At 43.4% G+C, this 13,909-nt stretch overlaps 1 non-coding gene across 1 annotated transcript; it reads right to left on the bottom strand.

Annotated features, from left to right (window-relative positions):
• Window positions 1-12,706: 12,706 nt before the first annotated feature.
• Window positions 12,707-12,840, bottom strand: LOC144783545 (small nucleolar RNA SNORA57). Its single transcript, XR_013601502.1, has one exon. It is a non-coding gene; the product is annotated as a small nucleolar RNA SNORA57 (small nucleolar RNA).
• Window positions 12,841-13,909: the final 1,069 nt, after the last annotated feature.

Here is a 13,909-nt window from a genome sequence, read left to right as displayed (position 1 = left end):
TCAGATTCTTTCTTTGAAAAAATGAATACTTTTGGATTTGATTATTGGGACAAACATGTTGATTTGAAAAGTGTTTGGGGTACAAAAGAATGGCAAGTACAGGGTATAGAAGCTTTGTTTAGAGCCTGCATGATCCCAGAACAAATGATATTTTTAAATGACACCGTTCAACAAACCACCTGTCTTGGCTTAGCCAAAATCAAAGATTTAAATAACCTGTCTATTCCAAAGCCAACAATGTTTAGCAATAACTCTGAAACAGATGAAGAAATAGACATAAACCATATACTTAACCAAAACAGAACACATCCTGATTGGAAACAATGGTTGATCTGGCCCACAGATACAAATCACTGTCAAGATAGATTCCTGAATAAAACACAGGGTTTCAAAATGAACAGGCCAGACCCTAGATATCCCCAAAGACATCACCCAGGGATAATAACAACCTACAGTGTGGGCAAATTATGCCTTCAATGGCTACAAACTTCCACACTGCCTGAAATTAAGCAACACCTAACTTTACTTACTGATGGTGCTGACTTGCGTGATTTCATAATGGGACCACGCAAACAGCGTCAAAAGCGTTTCATAGCAGCCTCTGTATATGCAGCATACAATGAGGCCTGGAAGGTTACTCAAATTGAGACAGCAGAAAGAATACGGGAAATTGACCGTATTAATTTGGAAAAATCACTTTCTGTAGTGGACAATGGGTTAATGACTCTGTCCTCCAGAATTTTTTCATTGGACAGCATTGTGTCTTCAGCAATCGATATATTATCGCAAGACTTACTGTTATTACAACATGGTCAGTCACAATTGCGTTCTATTGTACAGCTTGGCTGGACGTTACAAAATCTGCGTTCAGGCTATGTGCCTTGGCGTTTAATCAACACAACGTCACTATTTCAAATCTTTAACCTTACTGATAGACAAATCGGTATGGCGCAGAAGGGTGCTGATTATACAATCTTGAGCATTGAAAAACTAGAAAGATTACCGTTGACAATGTCAGAACGACCTGTCAGTGAATGGATAATCCACGGAATCATAAATATTCCAATCTCAACCTTCAGGTTTCAATACTGCCAAAAATATATACAGGCTGGCATGTACGAGAAATTGGGAAAGGGGTACCTTAAAACAACATGGAACCTGCCCTATTCACATGCATGTATCAGTAACAAAGGACAGAAAGTGTTTCTTAGTGGCAACAATTGTGCTATGTCACTAAGCGGCACGCTTCTGTGTAACGGTATTAGTTTGCACGGAGCCTGTGAAGGGAATTCATACAACCTTTCATGTCACCAGCAAGGCGCACCTGCAACTGAAATAGAACCATTCTTTCAAAGACTCTATAATGGGAGTTACATTCTTATTGTAGACCGCAGATGCTGTAGTCTTATGCCCGGGACTCCTTATCTCGTCACTACGACGGCGAAGGTCAAGTGCTGTGGACGTTCTTTGTTTCCCAGCTCCTTTCCAGACAGGGAGGCGAGGGCATGGCCCAGTTTGAAAATTACTTCTATTCGAATAGACACTTTAAGCAGAATGAAAACAGTGCTTCTTCAGACGCCTACAAGGCTCACGTCATCTAAAGAAACGTATGATCTACAAGTCGCAAGGACGACTGCAGAGATACATACATTATTATCAACTAATTCCCCCGTACATTTCGCGGAAATCCTGAGCGAAATCTTAAATATTTCTGATACCACAGGGGTCTCAAAGGTATTTAAGACAGTATTTTCGATGGCATTAACACCATTCAAAGCCATACTGGGTATTTTTCCAGACTTCGTCCATTCGATTTTTGGCGGACTTCCCCTGATCCTAGGACTAATTGCAGGAATCCTATTCCTAGTCCTTATTTTTCGTTATGGCAACCCATGTCACAGATCAAACTCTCGCGACAATGGAAGATACGATCCTAGCCATTGGATACCGGGACCGGATATCAAAAATCCTGGGACTACCCCGGCTTAGAGACCTAAACATGACTTGGTTTCTATCATTTCGACCAATGTGGCAGAGGTGTGTTTTACCTGTACTAAGGTGTCTGCTATGCGGAGAAGAATGCGTGTTAGACACCTGTCTGACGCTACAATCGGATGCGCCGGTGGATGCAGATACACTGTTGGTTCCTACCAAGGTTCACGCACTGTGCTGCCCTCAAAGGCTGCCAATTCTGATGACGGCATTCCTGGAATCTTCACCACTGCGATTGAAGAGTAGTGAAGTTCAAGATGAAAGCAGCATCGAACAGGTACGACCTTCTGTCAGCAATGCAAATCAGAATGTCAATGGAGACAATCATGCGCATGAATGCATGGTTACCCCTATTTCCGACTTAGAGGAACTTTCCCATGAAGCTGTTGACAGTTTTTTCGAAAGCCTGAATGATATGATGTTCTCTCCGGAACAGAAATAGAGACTTTTGAGTAAACTCGCACACGGCGTTCCCTGAATTCGGCCTTCAACTTTAAAAATAAAGTCACATGAACAATTACAATCCAGTTCACGGACAGCAACTTTTTTCAGCAAGCCCCTAAAATATTTTTCTATATATTTTTTCCCGGGACACTGATTTTCTGCTTAAAGTAAGAGACTATTCCTAGAGAACTAAGATTTCTATTTTAGATACTTTATAGACTTTATAGACTTTAGCTGCCCGCTGGTATGTTCGCAATAGATTTTATGTGATGAAATGGTTTCGACTTTTTTTCTGTATAGCCATTTCATGTGTATTTCTCATATACCAACAATCAATAATGCATAACAATGCGTGTTCACTTTTGCATTTAATTCATAGCTTAAGTGCATACAATATATTTGACTGCAATTTTTCAGTATATTTGAAAATTTCGAAATGCATTTATGTATTTTGGGGTGGTAAGGTATACACTATACTCTATAGTATGTTGTACTATGTTATACTATGCATAGATTAGTAGATATGACCATAGTTAGCGTGGAGTGGGTGTCGTGTATTTCTATAGGTTCTGATTCGATCCCCCTATTCCTGACCCTATTCTGGTTAAACTTACTAGCTAGTTAACTAACAGTCAGCCCATGAGGCAAGAAATCCCCCATGATGCAGATACCGTTATCTGACGCAGTCACACTACGGCACAGGAACGTGTTATCTGATTAGGTCATAACGCTTGAGATCTAATTAGACAAGCGATATTCCTCCAGCCCCTGATAAGGCATACGACGTTCTCATAACAAATCAAACCTATGACAACCTGGATAATCCGTGCGGCCATTGTTTTGATTTCACAGAGAACTTTAGTAAAGAATGTGCTAACGAGCAAGTCGTATGACATCTTTATTGACGTACCTATGTCCATCCTTACGTCAATCTCGGCACCTTTAAGGTATAAATATTGCCGACCTTGCCCTATGCAAACACACGCGTGGTGACAAGACGGAGCAGCCATACTTGCCGAAGCCGAGAGCAGAAGCAGACCCCGCAGGCAGCAGCCCCGCCTTCCTGACGCGCTGAGAGACGCGCTGCTATCTCAAGCCGAGAGACCCAGCACCGGCGCTTCTGGGCAGCCCTCGCAGGCAGCCTGGAATATCGAGAGCAGAGAAAGAGATACCATTCCTCATTCATCCTAAATTCCAGGTACAGAACTGAATAACCCCTCCTAGAGAATTCTTTAGTTATTCACTTGGCAAAAACAAACTTAAACTAAACTGTAACTTTCTATTCCCGCCCACGCATTAGACTTAGGTCAGGTACACGGGGTAGGCGTATTTAGAAACACCAGTTGAGCACGTTTAGTCAAATGTATATGTGTATGTAAATATATTTTAATCATTTTAAACATCATATGGCTCAGAAACCATATCAATGTTTTTACAGTATTATTTTATACTATTGCTTCTAACGTATGCACTTTACTTAACTATAAGTATTGCAATAATATCGATCCATTTCTCTTGTACGAGAAAAGAGACTGATCAATAAATAACATCTTTTATTGAACACGCCCGTCTCTTCCTTTTCTCTACATTCTGATGAGACTAAGAATGCACGTACTGACTGAGTAAAATAATTGCCTTGTGCTCACACGACTCTCGAGATTGACTCTTGATTAGGGGAGAGCAAAGTTGTCATGTTCTATGGTTGTCAGAAACTAAATCCCTTCTTGTCTAATCAGGGGAGTTCATCCTTCCTTGAACATTCGAGAAAGTTTCTAGCGAACTCTGAGCTTAGCTGGCAAACCCAAAATTTAAGTCTAGTTTCGACAGTAGTAGACCTAGTTAACGTCTGGCCTAGGCCTTTACTGCTGTAGGTACTATTCCAATGCGCAGAGCCTATTGGGAAAATAGGAGCTACACTACAAAGGCAGGGTGCTGGGTTTTGTGTGAGGGTGCTCCTGCATGAGCAGAGCCCCTCTGCAGCCTTCGGAATCTATTCTCTGGGGTTGTCTGTGATGCAGCCATACCATATATACACTTAAGTGCATTATAACCTCGCAGTAAATGCAAACTTTAAAATGGCTGCTTAGAAACATGTCGTGTTTGGTGTCAAACACCTTGGAATCATAACTCCACACCAGTAACCGGTGTGGGAGGTATGATTCCTCCCTTGTAGAACCACTGCTGTGGGGCACCGGTCTACCCCGTACCAGCTTTCTTGACCTGGGCAGCACAAAATGGATGCTGCCAGCCACAGACGAGTCTGCCCTCCTGCAGCTGCGTTTGAGCAGGGGAAGGCTTGACAATAGGTTTCCTGTCACAGGGATGTGTGACCACCTCCCACACAGGCTTTAGTGTATTGGGGCTGTGTGGGTGTACTCTGACAGTGCCTGAAGGTCTGCACTGGGTGCACATTTGGTGTCCCTGTGCATAGTCCAGCTCAAACCGGTTGCAGGAGCTATTTGCTACTGTGCTGGTGCGAAACTGGACAATGGACATTGGTGTAAACGCTGTCCTGTCCCTCCCCTAGGAGGGTCCCCCGAGTTTGTCCAATCCCTTGGAAACCAGGCTACAGGACTTTAGATTTTACCTGGACTAAACTCTGCAAGCAGAAACAAAGTACTTCGACAATCTACACTACTCTGGATGACTGAAGAATCTCCCTTGGAGTAAAGGAGTTACTCCCATGCAAGGCAGGCACCTTTAACACATCTGACAGGTTTGCATCTCCAGAGCTCCTGAGGGCTCCGAAGATTTCTGCAACACAGGCGGTTGGTCCCCGAGGCTGATTGGACCACAGCAATTCTGAGACTAGTATCCCTTGTGGGGACCCTGCAACCCAAACCCCTGTGCACCATGTACTTTTGCAGCAGCATATGCTTTTTGGTGATCCCCGAGGCGGTGCTTTGGGCTACATGTAGTCCTGAGCCGGAGCAGTAATTGCACCGAAGATTTCCAGCCTACACTCCACTAGTGTTCCGTGGGCTATTTCGTTATTCAGCTAGAAGTCCCTTCGCGATCCCTGGTCCATTGGCATGTGGGTATCTGAAGGTAATCGACTCCTATTGGGCTTTCCTGGTTGCTCCAGACGTGCCCTGACTCCACTTGGAGTCTCCAGGACCTTGCTGGTCCACCCCGGCTTGCTTTCCTCTGCCTGCGTTGAATTTGCAAAGCCCCCTCCGGTACTTCAGAACTGACAAGGGTGCTGCCTTAAAACCTATGTTCCAAAGGGTTTGCTTGAAGTAGTCTCTGAAGAATCCTTAAACTCAAATTTTCCAACCGCGACTTTCCCTTAGACTTGTACAGAACTCACGCCTGTTCACACACTGCACCCATTCTCCGTGGGTCTCCTGTGTCACTACTTTGGGTAGTTCCTTGGGGTCCCAGCGATTCTACATGCTCTAGGCACTGTCTAGTTAAGTCGTTGTTCTACTTTTTTAGTATATGGTACTATCTCCCTCTGGAGCCCACTGTGCATTGTGCTGTTTACTGTTATTTCATTGATTGTGTGCCTTGTGCTCTAATCTCAAGAGGTTATTAGTGTTTAGTAATACATATATTTTATGTATCTGTGTGGTTCTGCTTTCATTTGGTTATTCATGTTAGATTAGTAAAACAAACTGCTTTACATTCCTTCAAGACTTAGCCTGAAGGCTGCTCGCCATAGCTACCACTAGGATAGCTTTCATAAAGGTGCTCTTTGACCTAATCATCAATAAGGGTCGTTTGGACTGGTACAGGGTGCCCACTTTAATTAGTGGACAGCATATACCAGGACAACTTATCACAAGTCATACTCTTCCTACATAGTTGCCAGTGATGTTTATAAGATATTGAACAAAATTCCCCATTCTGTCCTGTGGGGAACTGGTAGCCTTGCAATAGTGAAAAACGAAATTGGCAGTAATTAACTATCAGGAAATGCCACACACCAGTGTCCTACATTTCACATACACTGCACCCTGCCCACAGGGGTACCTTTGGCCTACCTTAGGGGTGACTGACATGTACGAAAAGGGACGTTAGGGCCTGGCAAGTGGCTGCACTTGCCAAGTCAACATGGCAGTACCAGACTGCACACAGGTTCTGCAGTGACAGGCCGGAGGTACATTTACAGGCAGTTTGGGTGGCACAATCCAGTGCTGCAGCCCACCAACAGCATTTGATTTACAGGCTCTGGCACACAGTGCACTTTACTAGGAACTGACAAATCAAACAGGCCAATCATGGAAAATCCAATCCACAACACATTTTACCACAGGAGCACTTGACCACTGATTTTGTGGAATAGCCAGGAGCTTCGATTTGAAAAATAATGTGTAAAAACGTCTGCATTCGTTAACTCCACATGTCTCCCCACTGTTTGGTTTAATAATCAGTCATAATTGAGATCACTTTAAAATAATTTTGGGGCTATTAATTTATGCAGTTTAAGCTTAAAACGTTCAGGGGCACTTATACTGGATTCACTGATATTCCAGAAATACATATCAGGCTAGTACAATACTAAACAGGTGGCAATTCTAAGCCCCAATTCACGTAGGACACATTTAGCATTTAATATCCTGGGATTTGTGATCCACTGTAAAATCAACACTTATTACTGCCAGAGCCAGCTCTTGCAGTCATAGCGTACCAGCAGTTGGTGAATAAACTAACTTCCAAGGGGGTGTACTTTGTTTACAGGTCATTCACACAAAGCAGTATCCGACCTCTGAACACAAACTTCTAGGCACTTCCCCATATACCGATTCACTCCCAGCAGAATAGTCGGATAATGCTGGTGCCATGTTGTTGATTGGGTAAATAGTAGTGTTGGTGTATGCAGGGAAAGGAAGGGGGTTAATGGGTGTAAAATAGCACCCACAGCAAGTAACAAGCCTTGGCAAAGCCAATAGGTCTCACCTATGTGGGAGACTGGGTTAATGTAGAGTGGAATTGCATCGATTGGCAGAGTTGGTTGGGTAGGAGGGAGTTGGTAGACTAGTGTGGTAGATTACAGTGGGTAGAGTGGAGTAGGATTGAGTGGGATATATGGGGTAGACTGGAATCAGGTAGATTGGCTGGGTTATAGTAGGGCAGAATGGAGTGGGTGTAGATTGGAGGTATGTGGTCAGTGTGGTAGAATAGCGGTAGAGTGGAGTAGGATGAGAGGTATCTATTGAGGTTGTGTGGCGGGGTGGGAGAAGTATGAAGAGTAAGTCTGCATGAAGTTGGCTTGTGTGGAGTAGACTGGAGTAGGGTAGTACGGGGTAGAGTGGCTAAGGTAAATTGTAATGGTTAAATTGGAGTAGGGTATATTAGAGTGACAAGTGTTATGTGAGTGGGGTACACTGGGGTAGGTGTAAATTGGAGTCGGATAGAGTGGTGGGTAGGCTGTAGTGGGGCAAACTTGGTTAGTTAGGTGAAATAGCTTGGAATGAGGCAGAATGGATGGAGTAAACTAAAGTAGGGTAGTTGGGCTAGATTGGACTGGGGGTATAGGGGATGTAGTGTGGCAGATTTGGGTGAAGTGGTAAACGTGGGTAGATGGGGGATTAGAGTATGGTAGATTAGGGTAAAGTGGAGTAGACTGACGTTAGGATTGAGTGAGCTAGATTGGGGCAAGAGTGGGGTAAATTGGGTGGATTTCAGTAGGGTATGTTTATTGGAGTAGGGTAGATTGTAAAGAAATGGGGTAGACTGAAGATGGATGTTTGAGTGGGGCAGATTTAAGTGGAGTAGGGTGTGGTGTATTGGAGTGGGCTAAATTTGGGTAGAGTAGTACAGTGGGTAGTTTGGGACAGATTGGAATGAAGTAGATTGTGACAGGATAGAGTGGGGTAGACTAGAGTGGAGTAATAAGTGGGTGTAGATCAGATTGGAGAGGGTTAGATAGGAATGGGGTAGATCAAGGTGGAGTGGTATGTATTGGAGTAGATTGTGGAAGTGTAGTGCAGTTAACTGGGGTGGATTGAGTAGTATAGGATGGATAGGGTAGTTTGGAGTTTAGCATTCTGGAGTGGGGGGGTCGGGTAGATTTGAGCAGCATCTGGTAGCATGGAGTAAAGTGGGGTAGGTTTGGAAGTCTGAAACAGTCCATTTTTTTGGTACGTCGAAGAAAAAAATCCTTCCACACCCTGTTCTCTTTCATGGGTTATCAGGATCGTCTTGAAAACGCTCTTTAAAGTCAGAAAGACAAGCTTCCTGAAGAGAGGGCCTGACATTTATTCGACACCTATCTCTGAATACACGGCAAACGTGACTATACAAGATTCAAATGCATGTTTACAGAAAGTTAGAATACAGTAAACAAGGTTTGGGCAGCGGAGAGGGGACAATTTCAAGCTGAACAGCCTAAAGCCAGCAACTAGAAAGTCAGAAAACGTCAGATCAAGATTCAAAGGTAATCAACATTTGGAATACATTTCTAGGTCAGTGTTCTGAATATCCAAGATTTCTTTAGCAAACCAGAAAGTTGCTGTCTGGTAAGCTTAAAACCTAAAAAGGATTAAAAGCAGTTTATTCTGAATCAGTGAGTCAAGAAGACGCTACTGTCTTAAGAACTTCAATGCAGACTGCTCCATGCACCCCTCTGAAAATTAGCACGCGGGCCTACAAGAATGCAACATGCTTTTGTCTCAAGACAGAATTAACTATAGGTCTCTCATGACATGGTCATAAGACAGCAAGTTGTTTCCAAATGATCCAAGGTTTCTACTGTGGTGTACCTGTACACTGACTAATAAGCAAGTGACTAAAATGGAAACCTAGCACTCAGTTTATCAACCCACTGAAATAGGTAACATTTTGACTTTTCTTTTTACTGGATGTGCTTAACGATAGATATAAGATGCACGATTGTCTAAGCAAGCCAGCAGACTGACCTGATGCAGAGCAAGAACTCCCCCGCTAACTTGGTCATCCACCCACGGAGTGAAGGAAAATGGAGTAATGTACGTGCGATACAGTATTTTAAATAAGCTAAAAAGGGCAACCAACCTACCAGGAAGTGATGTAAAAACTAACCTAGCCAATAAGACGCCCCCCACCCCCCCCCCCAACGTTGCAACAGTACTTCCCAAATCCTAGAAAGATACGAGCCAAGGTTTTCCTAAACCTGGTAAACCTCCGAGATAATTCAAACTACATGTCAGCTGCCTAGGTCAAAGGTCATTGAAGATAGCTGGTTAAGTATTTTACTAGAAGCAGTCAAACTATATTGTGCTCCTGGCAATATAAGCTGTCATGTCTGTGGGGTTTATACTTCCGATGAACTGTTTGTAAAGGTTACACTAAAATCAAACTAGTTTGTTAAAAAGGCCACTAGGTGGCGCAGAAACGACACTGGATAAGAAAATCCAACTGCAATGCTCTAGATGGCCCAGTAACCCTGGTAGCAACCTTAAATCCAATGATGGGGTGGTCAACCACCTACGGACGAATAGTTCGTGAGGGAGACCACAGTATATGAAGACCAGAAGGCATTAAACACCTGCAAAGGATAATCAGGACTTAAAGCGGGCGGAGTCTCCATACCCTGTAGCATTTTAGAACGGACAAGTAAACGGGTCCCTAAAGTCTTGTCCATGACTTTACAGGGGAAACTACAGAATATTTAACAATTCATGTAATCCAGGTCAGTTTATACTATACTTCACGTTTTATTGAAATCCACTCCCTTAGTGCTGGCTATTCTCAGGACAGTGTTTTTGTATTTAATTTTAGTTTGCCATTACTCTTAAAACAAGTCTCCGGGTATTTAAAATGGCCACGAGAACGCGCTCTGGTGCTCAGACTCGAGGCAGCGCGAGTGTCGTGCAGTGTCCGTCAGTTGGCCAAACTGCTTTAGAGATCACACATCCATTTGCAATACAGTGCATGACTGATGTGCTTTATCTGGATGCGTTAATGAAGCCTCAGCCTTTAAAGTACCGGTAGGGCGCCACATTATGCACGCAGCAGTCACCAGACCACCTGGGATGTGTTCGTGACGAGCCATGAAGCAAACCTTGCCGTGCAGATGGACCAGAATCTAAGGCAGATGGGAGCGGACCAGTACATTTGAAAGAGCGAGCGTAGAATGGTATTGGTACGCTCACTTTCCTGTCATATGAAGTGCAGGGAAATTAGTAAAGCAAAACCAATTTAAATATTTTTAAGAGAACAGTTTGACAGTGCTGTAGCGCTGTCGCTCTTAATCTTTTGGTTTCTGTGAATCCCCACCTTATCACCTTTGGAAGTAAGGTGCCCCTAACCGTGCATAGAACATGAACACAAGAAACATAATCCAGCCTAGCCCTTCTGTGGTAAGGACAGACAAAGAAAGCAACTTCTCGACCTGTTCGGTAGACAGCATGCGCCTTACCCAGTTCGTTCCAAGCAACCTGAAAATACCTCCCGTGGCCTGCCTGGGCGACCTCAACTCGCATAAGAGGATCAAGTGATTCACAAACACCTATTAATCGGTGTGGCCTAACCAAGCATTAATCTCCAGAAATGCAGTATATTTGGCCAGCCCTGGGCAAAATATTTGGCCTGAGAAATGTTTAGTCACTCCTGTAGGTAATATGGGTAGATCAGATGGGGATGGAGGCCCCAAAGTCTCATCGGCCGCTGAATTCAATACTTGTGACCTGCAGTTGCCCCGGGTAGTCTGCGGCTAAACCCGAGCAAAAAAAAATAAAGCTGGGCTCGGTCGAGGCGCTACATTCCACCCTTAAAAGCACGATGCGCCCGTCACCCAAAAACTATAATATAATATCCACATCTGTAAAGCGCACAATCACCCGTTAGGGTCTCTAGGCGCCGTCGGGAAGATTAAGCAAGCTATTGCCCAGAGTCACATGGTGCTGGGCTAATCTGCCGCCGGTGCCGGGGATCGAACCGTGATCCCCAGATTCCGGAGTCAGTCGCCCTGGCCGCGGCGCCACACCTCTTCCTATGTAAAAACCAGTCACGGAAAACGCAGTATTGTAAATGCTCAGGCCATTTCATACATTTGCTCAGAAAAGGGTCCACTGATCGCTACGTTACCCCCTACGATGGCTTGGTAATTGGTTCAGGGGAAGAATCCAATTTGGCAAGTAACCTAGTTAGTATTTAACCTCCGGTACATGTACGGAAATAATCAACCTTAATCGATAAATGGAGGGTGTGCAGAGCACTTCTGCAAGACCAATACTCGGAATCGGAGGTGGGTGGGTGCAGAAAGCACATGCCTGCCCCGGCAGAGATTACATTTGGGGGTGTGGACGGACGTGTTTTTAAAAAAAACCGTAACGCCGATATTTAGCCAGTGCAACTCTCAATGGGCCTTTTAAGCTTCCATAACGCACAAAAACTTCACAGATGCAATAAAAAAATACTCACACAGGAAGTTCAGGATAAACCATATTTATTGACAAGTACACAGTATAAAACCAGAGCAAGACCAATCCACAGTAAAGGTTGAGACAGCAAATCCACAGTAAAGGTTGAGACAGCAAATGTACAAGTAATTTACTAACTGGGATTAAATATTCAAATCGTTGACATTTATCTGGGAACCATACTATAGTTAAGTGTCCCGCTTTAGCTAAATGGTTAGTAACTTACACAAACATTACGGGATGTAATACAGGCGCAATGGTAGCACCAGCTAAAAAAAAATTACAAATAGTATTATACTTCACTTCTGTCCATTTAAGATATAGGCGAGGCGTCACAATATATCTTTAAGTTACTCCATAAAGTGACCTACATGTTTAATCGTTTAGGTAAATCTAGGGTTAAGAGTAAAAAATTGACTCGGTTCAGACCTACCTAGTGAATGTGGTAAAGCCAAGTGTACTCCAGTGCTATTTTAAAGGTTAAATAATTTGGGAAAGATACATGCACTGGTTCAGTCTAATTCCCCGGCCATTTCATAGCAAGTGATATTGCAATATGAAAGTATACCCCCGTTAGTTATCAGCCAAGGAACAACCAAGGGAATCTTAAAGCCTGCATGCAACTAGAGATGCAGGAGCGGGAAGAATACAAGTGAAAGGAAATTCAATTGTGACATGATTCGGCCAATTCCTAATTATTAGCCTATTTCGTTACTCACTGTCCCTATATAAAAATCAATGCAATCCATAATATTTACACGGTACTGATTGTTGTCCGTCTGGTCCGCTCGTATGCATCCGCTGAAACAGAAATGAATCACATTAGGATTTTGTAAGGAAAAGTTTGAAAGCACAAAGATTGACACATGAAATGACTAGCATTAGTATCTTCATCCTATATGATTTAAGCACGATAGAAGGTATAGTGTTCCAGCGATTGAGGATAGAACCAGCTGATGAGAGCAGCTGGCACCGAAGACATATCATTGGAATTGCTCTACCTCCGAACATTACACATCACGGTACTGAATAACCAGGACATGCCAAGAAATGGAGGCTCACGTACACATTACCGTGTAACACGAGTTACAGATTAATGAGACTAAAAACCTAGTACATTGCGCTTAATGGCCGAGAAGCTTATATCTGTGCGTCTACCAGACATAGATCACCTGGGTACATCCAAATAAACAAAGTAATTCAATTATGTAATAAATAAAACTACAGATTAAAGAGCGGCATGTCAAATACTGAGTGCATGGTCTCCTTTAAAGTTTAAATACAACACGTGTATAAAGAAAATTAAAATCGTTATGCTATATGCATGAACGCACCGCCCATTGACAAACGGACTTTTGAAAGTGGTGATTCGAGGCGAAGGGAAATACACGACGAGTGCATTTTATTTTCCACGTGGTATTAACCCGCTCGCTTCCAGGTGATTTTAACTGGAGCCATAGTCCCTCTGTGCACCGGTCAGGCTTTAAACTAAAACAAGAGGGTTACATACCGACGATAATTATCCAATTGAAGCAAAGAGAAAATTCACTTTTTTTAAATTAAGTTTATAAGCAGGTTCTCTCTGAAGTCCAAGAGAGAGCTTGGGCAGACGCGTGAACAGAAGGAAAAAGAGTGGCAAGCTCAATGCGGGTTATTTACGTAGTACGAATGAACTCATGCTCATAAAGACCCCCAATGCTTCTATATCAAGTAAAGCCCCATCTTCCGCAAACATCGTAAAATTAACCGTAACCACACAATATTATAAACAGAATTACTTAGGTAGATTAGAAACTTACGATAAACTCCATGCTAAAAACACATACTACTTTTCTGTTAACTAACTTATTATCAACAGAGGCCAAAAATAACCTCGTACTCACCATCTCTCTCAACACACTGAACTAGAGCGAGAGAAAGAAAATCGACATCCGCAACCTTTATATAGGGCGGAGACTGAATCTGCGCATGTGCACACAGCATTTCACCCTGGACCGATAGCTGCGGGGCAAGACGTGTGACGCAATATGTGAGGGTGGGGGATGTGGGCGCAACCGTTGGGTAATATTTGAAGTGGGCGGGCAGCTTTCTAGCACCAATCCGCACATAGGGGGAAAACTGCCAAA

This window comes from Lissotriton helveticus, chromosome 9, assembly GCF_964261635.1.
Source record: "Lissotriton helveticus chromosome 9, aLisHel1.1, whole genome shotgun sequence".
Lineage (NCBI taxonomy): Eukaryota > Metazoa > Chordata > Amphibia > Caudata > Salamandridae > Lissotriton > Lissotriton helveticus.
Note: the sequence above shows the minus strand (reverse complement) of the source record. Positions and strands in the feature narration are given on the sequence as shown.